General features: G+C 48.3%; 1 protein-coding gene across 5 annotated transcripts in view; it reads right to left on the reverse strand.

Moving 5' to 3' along the window:
* MBP (myelin basic protein) overlaps positions 1-4,791 on the reverse strand; it is a 75,520-nt gene extending 70,729 nt beyond the window's left edge. The window contains exon 1 of one of the 5 annotated variants that reach the window (XM_059706399.1): positions 4,442-4,791. The gene's annotated coding sequence lies outside the window, so the exon portion shown is untranslated. The remainder of the gene's footprint in view (positions 1-4,441) is intronic. The other 4 variants (XM_059706396.1, XM_059706395.1, XM_059706398.1 and 1 more) reach the window with 4 other exon arrangements.
* Positions 4,792-15,825: the final 11,034 nt, after the last annotated feature.

The following is a 15,825-nucleotide window of genomic DNA, read 5'->3' on the forward strand; positions in this document are numbered from 1 at the left end:
ATTAACATATTAGCCTTTTATATATATACCAGAGGCCCAGTGCACGAATTCATGCATGGGTGGGGTCAATTGGGGGTGGGGCTGGCTTTGGGGAGGGGCCCAAGCAGTTGGCCAGCCGGCCCCACCCCTGATCAGGGTGAGGAGGCTGATTAGGGTGGGGCTGGCCACCCCCTGGTTGAACTCCTGGTGGAGGGGACAATTTGCATATTAGCCTTTTATTATATAGGAAGATGTATATTTTTTCCAAGAAATAAACATACCATATTTATTCATTAGCAATGTGATGTTTCCCATTCAACATTGTTACTTTGAACTTTAACTATGTGGATACCTAAAGTTCTAGGTAATTTAGTTTAACTCCTATGACTAGTCATAGTATATATCCATAACCCTACTCATGGGCCATTTGTCTGTTTCTCTCTCTTTTTTAGTATCAAAATCTTTATTCATTAAAATATGTAGGCATAGCTAAGGGAGTGCTGAGAGGGAAATTTATAGCACTAAATGATTATATCAGAAAAGAGAAAAAGTCTCAAATTGATAATCTAAGTTCTAACTTAAGAAACTACGGAAGAAGAGTTAAATATACCCCAAGACAGTAGAAAGAAAGAAATAATGAAGATAAGCATAGAAACCAATGAAAATGAAAACAGAGAAAAATCAATTAAATAAAAAGCTAGTTCTTAGAGAAAGAAATCAATAAAATTGATCATTTTCCAGCAGAACTGACACAAAAAAGAAGACACAAAAATCACCTCTATCTAGAATGAAACAGAGGCTCCCATTATAGACCCTGTGGCTGTTAGAAGAATAGTAAGGGGTTCTATGAGCAATGATGCACCCATGAATGGTGTGGGTGGTGGTCCATTTGTACCAGGGAATACTATTCAGCAATGAAAATGAATGAGCTATAGATACACTCAAGAGAATTGTGTTTAATGAAAACAAGCCAATCTGAAAAGGTTTCGCTTGGATAGAATTCTTGAAATGATGAAATTATGGAAAACGGGGAACAGAGCAGTGCACGCCAAGGGCTCAGGGATGGAGAAGAGGGAAGATGGCTGTGGTTTGAAAGGACCGCGTGAGGGACCCTGTGATGAAACTGTCATATGTGACTGTGGATGGTCACACAATTCCACATGTGATAAAATTACACAGAACTTCGAGCACACACGCACACACACACCGGCATGCACGCTGGTGAAACCTGAGACCTCAGTACGGTTGACAGATTGTATCAGTGTTCATTTCCTGATTGGGATATTGTTCTATGGTTTTGCATGATGTTATGAAAGGTATATGGATCTCTCTGTATGATTTCTTACAATTATCTCAAAATAAGAAGTTTTTAGAAAAGGCTTCCATGAGCAGCCTGTGTATGTATGTCACACATAGAGACCAGATTCTCCACAATGAGACCCCAGGGTCATAGGGGGTAACCATCTTTTCTGGCCATAGGACACATCCATCTCCAACTTTTCCAGATCCTTCTCTAAAGTGTCTGTTCTTTTTTACCCTCCTACTCATAACAATGTGAGTCAGAATTCAACATTGTTTACCAGGACAATGGATATGAAAAATTTTCCCATTTAGTGATTTTCAATTCCCTGATAACATGTAGATAAAACGCCTCATATTTTATTAGCCTGTTTGGGTTTTCTCCTCCAGGCCAGCCTGTCCTCTCACATCTTTTTCCATTGCGTGGCTTGTTTCATGTTACCGAGTTTTAGAATTTTTTATATATCTCAGAGACCCCACCCACGTCTGTTCGTCCCCGTCCTCTGATTATCTAGTTTTTATAATAGAGCCTCACACCTACTTGGTGGTGGTCACAGAATCCAGGGTAAAATAACATACAGATCCACATTTTTGAATTTTTAACAATGACTGAGCCTGGGACATTCCTAATGGCTTCAGAATATGAGTTACCTGGCTGGAGCGTGAGGGCGATTCTGCAGAGGCAGCTTCGGCGCACGCTGAGAGCTCCAGCCTCCATCCCTTCTGGTTACCTCCCCAGCCTGGTTCTTGCAATAAGTCACTGCTATGCATCTCCTCCTGGCTCTGTGTCTCTGGTCCAGCTGGCCCACTACACACTCGGGCGGAGATTGGGAGTCTGCTCCGGAGGAAGGACCAGCTGTTGTGGGCTCTCTGCGTGGCTGGAGCACAGGGCATCCTGGTGCCTTCTCTGTGGTGTAAAACCATCTCCAAGCCCCCAAACCCAGCTGGTTTCAGCTTCCTTCAGGGTCTCTTTTGGACCCACAGAAGCATCTTATCTTACTGCTGGATGACTACTTAACAGAAATTACACGAAGTCATCCGATTACTTTCTTCCCTCAGGAATGACAACTGAGGAAGACAAGGAGAGGATGACTAACAAAGACATGTGCAGCACCATTACAGTCATATCACCCTGAAGAGGAAGCATGGTTTTGGGCGTGGTTACTCACTCATGGTGGAATTTTAAGAAGGAGAAGAGGAAGCCAGCTCTGTGAGGTTCCCGAGCTGTCCTATTCACCACGCCTGCGCAGGGCGTCAACCCAGGCTGGTGACGGACTCCTGGACCTGAGCCCCGGTGCCCTGGTGTCTCTGTGCCTTGGTTTACTCATCAGCAGAAACCAGGCTGTAGGAGAGTCACTATATCAGAGGAGAGCATCCCAGGGCAGTCATGACTGTGAGGAGGTGGTCTGCGGCTCTCAGAGGAGCCTGGGCAGTAAGTGCTGCCTGGATATCTGGGTAGAAAGGCAGCCAGACAGTTGCTAACTTTGTCAGATTTTTAAAGAATCTAGAGAGAAAGGAAAAAGCAAACGAAATAACCTTCGAGGAATAGTTAAAAATCCAGACAGAAACAGGGCATGTACCAGACAGGTTTTCCAGCTCCTTGTCCTCATGGACCCCCCCGACGTTCAAAACCACGACGGGGCATTACAAGCCAAATCACAGAACAGGAAACTTGCCTTACCCGTCCTCACTTTTGGGCAGAAAGGTGATGCTTTAGAAAGATTTTCTAAGTGGATTTGAGCCAAATAGCTTACTGTTACTGTTAACCACATTTTACAATACTTTTTAGCTGGAGTCTCTCCCTGCAGGTTTTTGTTTGCCACACTTAAAATAAAACTACTGATGGGCACTGTTCCTTGGCTGGTAGAAACACAGCTATTAGGCTGCGGCCTCCTCCTGGGTCCTTCGGCCCATCCTTGGGGAAGAGCTGCCCCTTGCCAGCTCCCCAGCTCTGCATACCTGGGCCCAGTCGCTCCCAGGTGGCTGCCAGAGAGCCTGGGTGCAGGACTGAGCGGATTAAGGTGGCCCTGGCCTTTGGGCTACTGTTCTGTACAAGTCTTCCTGACTTTGGCAGCCTATAATCTTCTCCCCAAACCACAGGTTTTAAATAGAGGGACCCATAAAGTTCCCTTCTTTTGAAACACAGTGTGGGTGTCGGCTGCCAGTACAGCCCCCTGCCTCCTCCCCCCCCCCCCCCCCAGCTGTGCCAGTGACTTCCGTGGGTGCTGAGATCAAGGGAACACATGGTGTTGATTCTCATGTCTTGCAACTGCGAAACAGAGAACCAGGAACCGGAGCGCACCCATTTCCTGCCAGCGTCCTACCAAGATCTCCAAAGAAACCGAACCCTTTTCACCAACCCCACCGCTCCCTCGGAAGCCGAAGAAAGTAGACCCTCAGGGACACTAGGCGCTGCCCCCAGCATCCCACCACCTAGAGCCACCTGGGCTCGGGGATGACTGCAGGCACACCACCCTCGGGGCGCCCCTCCTGGCCTGTGGGGCTCAGGGAGGCTTCCCGCCCAGGAGGGCCAGCTCCAGCAAGTGGGCGCAGGTGGGCGCAGGTGGCTGCAAGCAGCGCGGCGGGCTGGATCAGCCCAGCAAAGGCGGAAGCTGGGCCAGTCGCTTGTCCCCACCTCGGAGCACAAAGGGAAGCTAGGGTTCCCCTAGGGGTGCGGGGGAAGGGTGGTCCGCTCGGCTCCAGGTGAGGAACTAGGAGGCACTTTAAGCTCCTAAGGACCCCAGCCCTCCTCTCAGCTCCTCAATGAACCGTCTCCGCGCCGCCCAGGGGGGCCACTCCGGCCTTGGTCACCTCCCACCCCTACACCGCCACCCGCAGCCGAGCGCTCCCCCGCGACCCCGACCGGGAGCGGGGCCGGAGACCACCCGGAAACCCGCCGGAAACCCAGACCCGCTCAACACCCGCGCCCGTCCAGCGCAGGGAGCCCGCGGGCCGCCACCTGCCCTGCCATCTGCGCGGCCGCCACGGGGCCCCCGCACGCGGCCCGGAAGGGACCCTAGTCCAGAGCAAAGAGCCCCCACCCTGGGCCTCCCCCCACCCTGGGCCTCCTCCCGCCCCGCGCCGGCTCTGGGCCCCGCCGGGCGTCCGCGCCCGCTACCGGAGCGCGGAGACAAAGCGCCGCCTCCCCCAGGAGGTCACCCACCTCGCTGCGCTCGCCGCTCCCAGGCCGAGGGCTCCGCGGGCTCCAGGCCGCCTCCCCGCTGCCCGGGCCCCAAGCGCGGGGTCCCGGGGCCTTTGGCGCCGCCTTCCGGGTCGGGGACGCGGGCCGCCAGGGCCGGAGGCTCGTCCTCAGCGGCGCACGGCGGAGACTGACGGCGCAGCTCCGAGGCCGCGCGCACCCCGCCCCTCCCGCCTCCCTCCTGGGCTTCCTCCTGCCAGGTAAACACCCCGGAGCCCCACCTCCCGCCCCGCGGGCGGGCGCCCAGGGAGACAGGAGGGCCCAGGGGACGACCTCGGGTGACGGGGCCACACGGAGCCCGGGACCCGCGAGGACCCGGGCAGGTCAGCCTGGGAGGGCGGGGCCGGCGTGCGCCCCGCTGACCTGCTGTGCCTCAGCCTTGACACTCCAAAGAGCACCTCCTCACTGCACCTCACAGCGGGCGACCCAGGCCCAGAGTGAGGGCAGCTGGTCCCAATCCATTGCCCATCAGGGTCCAGTGCCAGGTCTTCAGTGCTCGGGGTCTGAAGAGTCTGGCCCTTGGGGACACCAGGGGATTAGCTCTGCAAGGACCTTCAACCACAGGCAGGTCTGGGCTGGAGGGCACGGGGTTCCCTCCAGGGGGCAGGTGTAATGTGCCAGGAAACAACCAGAAAGTGCCCAGGAGATGTGGGTCCCGCAGGCTGCATGCATGTGTTGGCTTGTGGTCCCTCCTCCTCATGGTCCCAAGGAAGCCTGCTGTTTGGACATTAGCCACCTGGAGGGACACACAGATTTGGTGTATTCAGAGGACCTTTCCCTGGATCCTCAGCCTCCTCCAGATGGTGGAAAAGTGGGAGTGAGAGAGAGAAAGACCCTTCAATGAGGCCCTGGCATCCCTTCCGACTTATGTTCCAGGTCAGGGAATGAATCTGACACTTCCCAGGAGCCCAGAGACCACACAGTGGACTGACTCAGGGCCTTTGGGGGAGGGGGGGGGGCTGGGCAGGACTCAGCAAGCCCCTGTACAGGCCAGGGGTACAGGGCCTGCCGAGGCCTCTTCCAGTGTGTTCCCGGGCTGTGTGCCCAAAGCGCCTTCACACACCCGGGACCCATCACCATGTTCAGATGCTGCTGATTCCAATAGAAACAGGTCTGCGATAATATAAATATTTAATCTGAGCCTTTCTCAAAAGATTGGTGAGAGGAGAGGACATCAGGGTGGCCCTCAACCACTCTCACTGGTGTCCTCATAAGAGGAGGGCAGAGGAGAAGCCACGTGCACAGGGAGGCAGGCGTTGGAGGGAGGCAACAAGCCGAGGAAGGCCTGGGCCACCAGGAGCTGGAGGAGGCAGGAAGGACCCCCCCCCCCCCACACACACACACACACAACAAGAGACATGTAGTGACCACACCTTGGTTACAGAGTTCTTGCTCCAGACTGTGAGAGAACGCAGTTCTGTTGCTAAGGACAAGAGGGAAACTGGGTGCCCGATGCAGAGAGGCCAAGGGCTCAGACCTGTTCTGGTCCCACCTCAGCCACCTGAGCCAGCTGGGCTGCTTCAGGATTGCCCCACGCAACACCCAGCCTCCTGACCTCTCTGCCCATCCTCAAGAGCTTCCCCTGCCACTGCAGGCACTTGGTTCCTCAGTCCCCTCCTGGTGGGAATGCCTGTGGGCAGGTGCAGGCTCTCACCACCAGGCCAGCACCAGTCATGTCTGAAAAACCCAGAAAGTGGGCAGTGAGCCTGCTTGAGGTGGGCGAAGACCTGAGGGTCCCCTGATGTGATCCTTGGGGTGAACAGCACAATGGAGCAAGGACAGGCCGAGGTGCCAGCCGAGCGAGTTCAGGGGCATGAGATCCAAGGAGCTGCAGGACTTCTGGGGCGCAACACTGTGGCATGGTGGTGGGAGAGAGAGAGGAGGTAAGGAGGGCTGGGCAGTCCTTGCCAGGAGCTGCGAGGCTTCCTGCAGTGAGCAGGGCTTGAGGCCCAGGAAGCTGTGGGACTGTGGGCTCCCAGCTCTGGGGGTTGGAATAGCGGGGAGAGATTGGAGCACAGAGAGCACTGGGGAGAAAAGCAGTAATTAGTGATCAGCTAACATTGCTCCAGCCATGCCGAGTTCCAGCGCTGCTCTAAATCCCACGCAGCTGGGGATGCAAGCTCGATTCCCTGTTGCAAGGGGCACAGGGCTGCCCAGGGGCACCAGCTGGAGCCTTTGCTGGGCATCACTACTGCTTTTTAAGCCCGTGAAGGTGAGGGAGGGGGCCCTGCATGGCCGCCCAGGATAAGTATCTGCTATTTGTCACAGGGGCTGCAGTGGGGATTCAGTGGCAGGTAGGCTGGGGCAGGGCGGGAGGCAGGGCCCACTGCTTTGCACAGGGGTAGGGGCAGACCAGGAGGGGCTGCAGAAGCAGGGAAGGGCCCTGGATGACAGTCAGGCTTCTGCCAGGATGGCTGGTGGGTGTTGGCTGAGACTGAGAGCATGGGGTGAGCTGCATGTCCAATGGAGAGAGGGAGACATGGCCCTCCCAGGCAGGCTGGCTGTGGGTTCTGGATGTTCAGGTGACACATGTTGGTAGTCATATTCCTAGGGCATGGTAGGTAGGGTGTCATGTCATAAACAGCTCTGGCTGAGGGAGCCCCCTTCTTCTCCCACCCGTCCGTCCCCAGAGCTTCTGGTCCTGGTGGCCAAGGCCTCCCTCCACAGTGCAGGGCCTGGAGAGGACCCTCGGCCCCACGTCCATACGTGGAAGTGCTTCTGAGGGACTGTAAATGCCCCAAATTAATCTCCCTTCACCTTGTTTGGTGTTTATGGACACGAGGGGGCATCTGAATGTTGTGGGTACAAAGCCTAACCATTGGGGAGCCATTGTAAGGAAACAGGGCAGAAGAATTGAATGTGCTGTGAGGTCCATGGGCCATAAGGGACCTTGGTGGCAGAGCTCCACCAGCCCTGTGACCGCCACCACGTGGCTCTGTGGTCTTGCAGGTAAAATGCTCATTGGAAGTCAGGCCCCCAGGCCTCCTCTCGGCTGTCAGGGCCACATATTCATGAGTCTCTTCTTGGACCTGGTGCTTCATATTCCCGAGACTTCACTGCGGCGCAGGCCCAGGGAAAGGTCCGGAGTCTGACTCTGTACAAAGCCCCTCAGCCTTCAACGGGCTCTGCCACCTCTGGTGTGTGTTATGACATACACTCCAGCATCAACCGTGAGAACATGATTCTGTGTTTGGCGCTCCGGGCTAAACTGAGTGAGATGGACGCCGACAATTTTTAGCGACATACCAGGTGTACCGGTTAATAATGCAGATTTTTTCAATAAATGGAGTTACACATATGTTGATATATATGATATATATGCAATTTGATATGTATGCTGTTTTGTTGTATTGACAGCAAGCTTCAAAACTTCGTATGTCAAATTTTCTGAAGGCGCTAACATCATAGATATTTTTACGCTTAAAAATGTCAAATTTCATGCCAAATAAAGAGTATTTGCAGGAAGTTTTAATTCATTACTTTATTTTGAAGAAAAGTGCTGCTGAAAGTTATCGTATACTTTGGGAAGCTTATGGTGAACATGCTCCATCTCAAGATACTTGTGAACACTGGTTTAAACGCTTCAAAAGTGATGATTTCGATGTGGAAGAGAAAGAACGTCCAGGTCAACCGAAAAAGTTTGAAGACCAACAATTACAAGCATTATTGGATGAAGATGTGTGTCAAACTCAAAAACAATTTGCAGAAAGATTAAACGTTGCTCAGCAAACAATTTCCAATGGTTTACAAGCAATGGGAAAGATTTTAAAGGAAGGAAAATGGGTGCCACATCTACTGAACGAAAGACAAATGGAAAACCAAAAAGTCATCAGTAAAATGTTGCTTCAACTGCATGAAAGAAAGTCTTTTTTGCATTGAATTGTGACTGGTGATGAAAAGTGGATTTATTTTGAGAATCCCAAATGCATGAAATCATGGGTTGATCCAGGTCAACCATCAACATCGACTGCAATGCTAAATCTCTTTGGAAAGAAGACAATGCTCTGCGTTTGGTGGGATCAGGAAGATGTGGTGTATTAAGAGCTTCTAAAACCCAGTGAAACCATTAATACTGATCACTACTGACAACAAATAATCAATTTGAACCACACTTTGATGGTGAAACGACCAGAATGTGCCAGAAGACATGGCAAAGTAATTTTGCTTCATAATGATGCACCATCATACACTTCAAAACCAGTTTAAGACACGTTAAGAGATCTTGCCTGGGAAATATTAATTCACCCACTGTATTCACAAGATTTTGCTCCTTCAGATTACCACTTGTTCTAATCGATGGCACACGCACTTTCTGAGCAGCACTTCAAAACATACGAAGAAGTGGAAAATTGGGTCTCTGAATGGTTTGCCTCAAAACAAGGAAAGTTCAATTGGGACAGTATCCACAAATATCCTGAAAGAAGGGGGAAATGTGTAGCTAGCGATGGACATTACTTTGAATAAAGCACTTTTGATGTTTCTCTTGAAATTATTGTGTTTTCTTTGATTACAAAATCCGCATTATTAACCTGTCACCTGGTAAGTGTTCTTTCTTGCTTTTAACTGCTTTACCTCTCAAAGCACTGGGTACTGATGGGCAGGAAGCCAGGCTGTGGGTGGGTGACAGCACGCCTGTGCTGCCACTCCTAGGGTGGACGTTTGCAGAGACATTCCTGTTGCAGCCAGAGCAATGCCTGCAGAAGCTCATCTGGTCAGAAAAGCAGAAGGCTCTCTGCATTGCCAAAGGATCGGTGAGGTGAGCAAGGCTCGTGCGGGATCAACAGCGTCATACGTGGTCACATTTACGTTAAGCAAAGCTGTCTATGCTGTTCCAGATCTGAACAATGTTAACCTCCCCTGAGATCCTGTGTCCGCAGGTCTGACATGACCAACTAGCCCTCAGAGTCAGACTGTCCCATAAATCAGATTGTGAGCTATAGGGGGAAAGGTCTTCTGTTCACAGAGCTGTGGTTCATGTCCCCTCTGTCCTCAGGAGGTGGCTGTTTCTGAAGCAAGCTTACATCTTTCCTACAGGGCCTACCACTCTCCCACACTGGGAATGTCCCATGTTCCCCAACCCCGCAGCATAGATCCTCCCAGTGCCAATGCATAACCACAGTGCTTTAGCCATGTGTTCACCTTTAAAATGGCAAGATGGCCAATCACTGCCCTGTCTTCAAACCAGCCAATCCCCCCATTTAAAGGTTATTCCTAATAATCTGCCACTCCTGGACCAAAGTATTTGCTGGGTGCAATGAGAAGGAAACCAGCAAAACAGTGATGAGCATTGAAAGGAAGTTCAGAAGGAAGGCTATTCAGGTACGATGTGAATTGACAGCTCAGATGACAGGACAAGGGTCAACATCTCTCCTTCCACTTTGCACTCAGTGCAGTTTCTTTCTTGGCAGGACTCTCATTTTCCTGGGGGCAGCTCCCGCATCCGAATTGAGAGTCAGTCTTCAAACAAAAGTCTGGGCTCTGTCTGGTGGGGCAGCTGCGGTGTGTGGTCATTTCTGAAACAAGGACCCTGATCAGAAGGGTGGTTCAGGCAGGAGCCCTAAGCCCACCAGGAGCAGCGGCGGCTTCCTGGGAAGGTGGAACTCACATTTACACGTGGAAACTCAGGTAAGAATAATTTCTGTCACTGACATGTAGAGTAGAGGTTTAGTGTAGAAAAAAACATGGACAAGGAGCCAGCCAGCCTGGCTTTGATCTTTGCTCTGTGACTCACTGGCTGTGTGACCTTGGTCGAATTATTTAACCCCAGTTTGTTCCCTTGTAAAACAGTGATAAAAATATTTCTCTCCTTATCCTGAGGACTGTCCTGAGAATTAAATGAGACACTATGTGTAAGATGCTCAGACAGGGTCTGGTATGTAGTAAAGACTAAGTAAGTGTTTGCTCTGTGTCTGTGTATTTTTGTATATAAAAGGAAGTAAATACTAGTAGTTTAAAGGGCATGAGATAACCGCAACCAGGCTAACTGATAATCGTCGAATGGCGGCTTTATGAGAAGGGCCTCGTTATCATTAAACATGAGTAATGAAGACAATCACAACTTCTTATTACCTAGTGTTCACGTGAATGAGCACCGGAGGAGGTTTGAAAAGTTTATTCTTGTAAATAGGTTGAACAGTCTCCTTGCAAAATTGTATGCTTTTGCTCATGGATAATTGAATTGATGTGGTTTTCAAGTGAGAGAAGCATTTGCTAGGTCCACAAAGCTGGGAGCTGGCTGCCTGAGTCAGAGCCTTGAGGCATAGATCCCTCCTGAGCTGAGTGGGCTCCACTGGCCAATGGTACACCTCCGTGAGGTATGAGAGTGGAGGTCCCTGGTGTTAGGGTGTTTGGTAAAGTGAATCACCTCCCATAAATGATGAGGAATTAATTAACCTTGGACTGCTGGTTTGTCTCCCAGGAGAAATCTCAGAAATAACTCTTCCCTCCTCTCTTTGACTCCTAGGCCCACGCTGTACAAAGCCTGGGGTTTCTTGCTTTAACTGCGATGATTGAAATTGGGAAATAAGACAAATATATACTCAAGTTGGCAGAAAAGCTCAGTGAAAGCTGATTAAGTATTAGGTGCACCCTCCCATTGCACCTCAGGACATCATCCGATGGCTCACCTGGTGCCTTGCACTGTGTGTGTAGCATGTAAATTCCATCAGCATGGTTCTAACTGAAGCACACAGCATTCATCACCATGGATCAGATCCTTGAAGTGAACCCTGGAATGATAAAGGGCAATTTGGAAGCTGTCTTGCTCCTTGAGGCCCTCAGGCAATTTTTTTCGGGCACTAAGATTATGACTTGAAAAAATTGAGTCAGTGCCACGAAGAATCTACTCACAAAGGGAATCTATCTCAATATATTCCAAGAGCTTCTGTCCCTGCAACAACTGTCAGAGGTGGCATGTGGATCAATTATGATTGTAGCATGAGGATGTGTATTCCTCAGGGTTCTCAGGAAAAGTAGAATCAATCAGAGATGGAGGTATCCACAGAAGCAATCAGAGGTGGAGGTATCTGCAGAACCAATCGGAGATGGAGATATCTGCAGAACCAGATAGGTAGATGAAGATATCTACCTATCTACTGACCTATCTGTCATCAATAAAGACATTTATTTTAAGGATTACAGGACTGTGGGGCTGGTAATTGTGGAGTGTGCAGAGCAGAACAGGCTGAACCTCTAGCTGCAGTTTTGGGCAGAATTCCTTCTTCTCCAGTAAACCTCAGCTTTCCTCAGGTGTTGCTCAGTAGGCTTCCCGGGGACTGCAGAGTCTCACCCATATTATCAATGGTAAGGTCGACTGACGGAAGGTATTAGTCATGAGTACAAGATACCTTTACAGCAGCTCCTATAGCCTCATCCAGCAGAGATAAAATTTACCCATCACAGAGGCGTTCACTGTTTCATAAGAAAACTTGGGAATGTGTACAGACTTTCTTGACAAATATGGACTTCCTCACATCACTGACTGGAATTACACATACTCCCCTTTTCCTTACAACTTTTAGAGTTGTGGTCCAATTTCATGTTCAACATAGATCGCACAGATGCTAGAATATGTTTTCCCTTCGTCTCTGACTCTTTGTGAACGTTAAGGAAATAATCGCCTTTAGGAAGAGCTGAAAGATGAAAGACCTCCAAGACCTTTGTGCCCAACACCCTGGGGCCTGGTGGCATTTTGTGCTAATGCTGCCTCTGAACTTCCTTAAAATGCTGAATTATTCTCTCTTTGGTGGGGTGCAATCACTTCTCTGCTGACTATTATGAAGAATATAGGTAAAAGCAAAGTCTCAAATGTTGTTCTACAAAAGTTATTTAATATCTCTAGCCTGTTGTGGAAATCCACCCAAGATGCCCACTGAGGTGTGGCTCTGCCGTCCTGCCCGGCAGACACAGTCATAGCTGTTTCTATGAAAAAAATCAGTCTACTCTCCATGCAGTATACATTTTCATGACAGGAGAGTACAGCTGAGGTCAGCCAAATTCTACGGCAGAATGTGGCTGGAACTAGGAGGCCTTGGAAATGTCTTCTCCTGCTTTCCCAATTATATCAATTTTCCACTGGCTGATGATGGAACTTCTAACATTATAACATTATTATTTTAAAGCTTTGATTCATGATAAAATGCAAATGCCACTGGGAGAGGTAAAGGAAATGGAAGCTATCAACTATTTTCATGTTGGATAAATGGGTTTCGGATCTTTGCTGATCTGATTTCACAAGGATGGAGGAACGGTCAGGAGATAAGCAAGCTCGTGGTGGGTGTGTTGCTGAGGAGGCGGGCTGGAGGTGAGGTCAGGGACCCCGCAGGCCATCTTTTTTCTTTTTTTTTTTTAAAAAAATACTTTTTATTGATTTTTTACAGAGAGAAAGGGAGAGGAATAAAGAGTTAGAAACATCGATGAGAGAGAAACATCGATCAGCTGCCTCCTGCACATCTCCTACTGGAGATGTGCCTGCAACCAAGGCACATGCCCTTAGCCGGAATTGAGCCTGGGACCTTTCAGTCTGCAGGCTGACACTCTATCCACTGAGCCAAACAGGTTAGGGCCCATCTTTTTTCTTTACCTCCCCATTTTATCCCACATAAACCTGACCAAATGTTTTTAAAAACATAAAATCAACAATCAATATTGCAGGATTATTTCTATGACATTCAGTGCTAATGATTCAAAGAATTAACTAACTGCAGGAGGTAGAAAGGTTTGGGAGATGATTTAAATACTGAAAATGTTGAGAAATGGTTCAAAGTATTTTTATAACTCATCATTTGGAAAGCCTGCCTAACATGTGGTCTGAGTCATAGACTACAGGACCCTAGAAGGTAACACTGACAAAGAGTGTGTCCGCCCATAGTGCTGGCTTGGTGCTCATGGGCTCTCAGAGCCTGGGGCAATCTCTCACCTGTTCCCAGCCTGAGTCCTCCCAGGGCAACCGTGTTGGCAGTTTCTGGCTTATCCTTCCAGAAATATATTATGTCATGACTATGTATTTGCTCCTGTATGCACTAAAAAAGAATATATGTATTATATATTTATGTTATATATAACATATTTTTCTCCCTTCTTTTAACCCTTCCGCATTGTGACATATGTGACATTATGTTTATGTATGTAATATCAAGTTTATAAGCTGTTCCATACATTGTTTTCTTACGCTCAGCACCATATTAGTCCTTGAGGAATACTCTCATTTCTCAACATCTGAATAGAATTTTATTTTGTGAATGTAGTGTAATTCATTTGCCTGGTCCCATAGTCAGAGACTTTTGGGTTATTTCCTAACTTTTATAACACATCATGTTGAAATACCTCACACCTATGTCATTCTACACACCTGTAAATCTATCTGTAAAGTAGTTGTCGGGTCAAAGGTCTGTGCTGGAGGAGGTCATGGAGAGGAGCTGACTGCGGCTGACCCTCCAGCTGGCCCTGGGTAATGGGAGGTTCCTCTCCCATCCCCTGTCCTCTGAATGTACACCCGTGCACCGTGGGAGCTTAAAGGAGGCTGGAGAAAGCAAGGGGATTGGGTGACAGGATAATCAACAGGATTGTGAGCTCTCTTGAGGGTGGTTTGGACTTCTGAAGGGTCTGAAAAAAGGCAATTCCAAGGTGTGTTAACCTAGATGCGCAGAAACAATGGACAAGGCTTGCTTAAAGCAAAGATAAGCCTTTTCCTATAGAAGTTGTCCGCCTGGGCTGTTACCTACCCAGTTAGGAATTTATGATCTGACCACCCTGTGAGCTTACCTTGTGCAGAATCCCCTTTTCATCCACAAAGGGTATCTCCATCCTCACCCAGTGTGTGGCCTAGCATTCATCAGTTGATGGGCCTCTGGATTATTTAGCAGAATTATATTTTTTGAGTTACTAATTGATTTTATTTTTTTACTAACATGGCATTTATCTCAAAACAAGTTTCTGTATTCTTAGTGGGGAGATGTCATACAGTTTGACTTAATTTATAGTTACCTTGAAAATAATTCTATTACCATTTTTACATGACCTCACCCTTGGAGAGCTAATAAATAAATTCAGAGAGGCAAGGGAAAAAGTGATGCATTTATTTTATCATTGTTTTTCCTTAAAAATTTTATTTTGCTATCTTATTATATACTTGTTTTACAGTGAGCCACTGCAAAATATTCTTTTCCCGGAAGACGAGATACATAAATAAGTGAGGAAATGGTTCTGAGAATGTGGGTCACCTGTGAGTGCTGTGTCCTGGTTTAGGAATATGAACAGAGACTTGGCTGCCAGGGAGTTTTGTGCCAAAATGTAAACATCAATACTCTAGATGTCTTGAGATTCATAAAAACTGTTTGCATTTCTAAAGTAAACTAATACAACTTAATACTTTTCTAAGAACTTCACTTATCTGTGAGTTAATTGCTGGCGTTGTATAATCATATGTTTCAGACAGGATTTAGATTTTTCCCCATCACTGTCTAACAGAAATATTTAAAAATTTTCTGACTTAATTGCCTCATGCAATTTTCTCTTAATGTCATTACATGGAGGGGCAAGGGCACAGATGGGCATTTAGACTCTCATTCTATGCAGGATAATGCAGGTGGCAATGCATTTTCTTGCACCTTAAAAAGCAATATTTTTATAAAGAAAAATTTTCTCAGATATATATATATATATATAGTTATGGTTGGTTAGTATTTTTGCTTAGAGGAGGCCTACAAAGACAACATAGAAAGCAGTGTCACTCTATAGTTTTCCTCCATAGCAAGAAACAAACAAAAACACGATTCAGAAACGTAAGGATTGGGAGTTTATAGCATCTGTGACAGTGAAAATTGAGCTCCCTCAGAAAGTCACCTCAGCTTTCACAGGCCTGTGAGTGTGAATGGAAGTCTTACATGCAAAAGTAATTTGAGAAAAGATATTACAAGTGTTCACTTTTTATATTGCTAAGGGAAGGGTGATGGGAAATTATAATTTCATGTATTATGGTTTTATGGTACAAATTTACAGATTTACTGGGAATTTGTAATTTTTCATGCAATTACTTCCTCCCCATGTGTATCCTAAACAATCTTAACTTCGATGGCATTCCTTTAGAGATCCTAAGACTGCACTTTCCTAGTTCCACCCAATTCTAGATGCTTCAGCCTCAGTGGCAAAGAGCCTGGTGTGGTGTGGACCGGACGCCTCGTCAGATCTCCTCTCTGAGAGGGCCTGCTTCCTGACAGGTTACAGGATGGTGTTAAAGACCATGGAAGATCCTCCCCCTGAGCGGATGGAGCTGGGCCCTTGGAGACGGAGCCTCCGGGCTGCTCTCTGCCCTCCTGGCTGAGCGTCTGGTCAGCAGGCATCGTCCTCTC

Source organism: Myotis daubentonii, chromosome 8, assembly GCF_963259705.1.
Source record: "Myotis daubentonii chromosome 8, mMyoDau2.1, whole genome shotgun sequence".
NCBI lineage: Eukaryota > Metazoa > Chordata > Mammalia > Chiroptera > Vespertilionidae > Myotis > Myotis daubentonii.